This window comes from Notamacropus eugenii, chromosome 7 (genome assembly GCF_028372415.1).
Source record: "Notamacropus eugenii isolate mMacEug1 chromosome 7, mMacEug1.pri_v2, whole genome shotgun sequence".
Lineage (NCBI taxonomy): Eukaryota > Metazoa > Chordata > Mammalia > Diprotodontia > Macropodidae > Notamacropus > Notamacropus eugenii.
The window spans coordinates 84,070,606-84,071,741 of record NC_092878.1 but is presented as its reverse complement, the minus strand read 5'-3'; the positions used below and the strand labels follow the sequence as shown (position 1 = coordinate 84,071,741).

General features: G+C 33.7%; 1 pseudogene; it reads left to right on the top strand.

Annotated features, from left to right (window-relative positions):
* The first annotated feature begins 388 nt into the window (after positions 1–388).
* On the top strand, positions 389–862 carry LOC140514033 (calmodulin-like; annotated as a pseudogene).
* Positions 863–1,136: the final 274 nt, after the last annotated feature.

Genomic DNA, 1,136 nt, shown 5'->3' with positions numbered 1-1,136 from the left:
ATTTATATCCTTAAATATTTTGTCAACAAAAAAGAGAAATAACATATCAATAAATCAGTCATGACACTAAATATAAAACTAACAGAGCAACAAATTAAAACCCAAACCAAATATTAAAATAGGATTTCTTAGAAAAGGAGAAAATGACAAAACACAAAGCCAAAAAATCCACCCGGAAACATTGAATTGATAAATAAAATTAGAAAAAGATTGTTTTTAAAGAGGAGATAGATTAGCCATTCACTAATATTGAAAAAAAAAAAAAGAAGAAGAAAACCAAATTGCTGGTTTCTAATGTGAAAAAGGAATAATGACAACAAATGAAGAAAAAAAGGACACATGGAGTCCGAGAGCATCCACCAAGTGTGGAAATTATTTGTTAGGAACTTGGGCCCTAGTAATGCTAACAGCATGGCTGATCAGCTGACAGAAGAGCAGATTGCAGAATTAAAAGAAGTCTTTTAATTATTTGACAAGTATGGAGATGGTACTATAACAACAATGGAATTGGGAACTGTAATGAGGTCACTTGGGCAGAACCCCACAGAAGCTGAATTACAAGATATGATTATTCAAGTAGATGTTGATGGTAATGGTAAAATTGACTTCCCAGAATTTCTGACTATGATGGAAAGAACAATGAAAGACACAGACAGTGAAGAAGAAATTAGAAAAAGCATTCCATATGTTTGACAAGGATGGCAATGGTTATGTTAGTGCAGCAGATCTTCATTATGTGATGATAAACATTGGAGTGAAGTTAACAGATGAAGAGGTTGATGAAATGATCAGACAAACAGATACTGATGGTGATGGTCAAGTAAACTATGAAGAGTTAGCACAAATGATAACAGGAAAGTGAAAACATTGTGCAGAGTGTGTTGAAATTTCTTGTACAAAATTGTTTATTTGCTTTTTCTTTGTAACTTATCTGTAAAAGGTTTTTCCCCTCCGGTCACACTGTCTGTGTAGTAAATAGGACTTCATTCCTCCATGCTTTTCTTCCCCTTACCTACTGCCATTGTCCTGAAACTTTATTTTGGAAAATTGATCAAGTAAAATATGTTGCATGTGGCTTACTCTGGATATGTCTAAGCCCTTCTGCACATGTGAATTTAGAGGGAGTTGGTCAAATG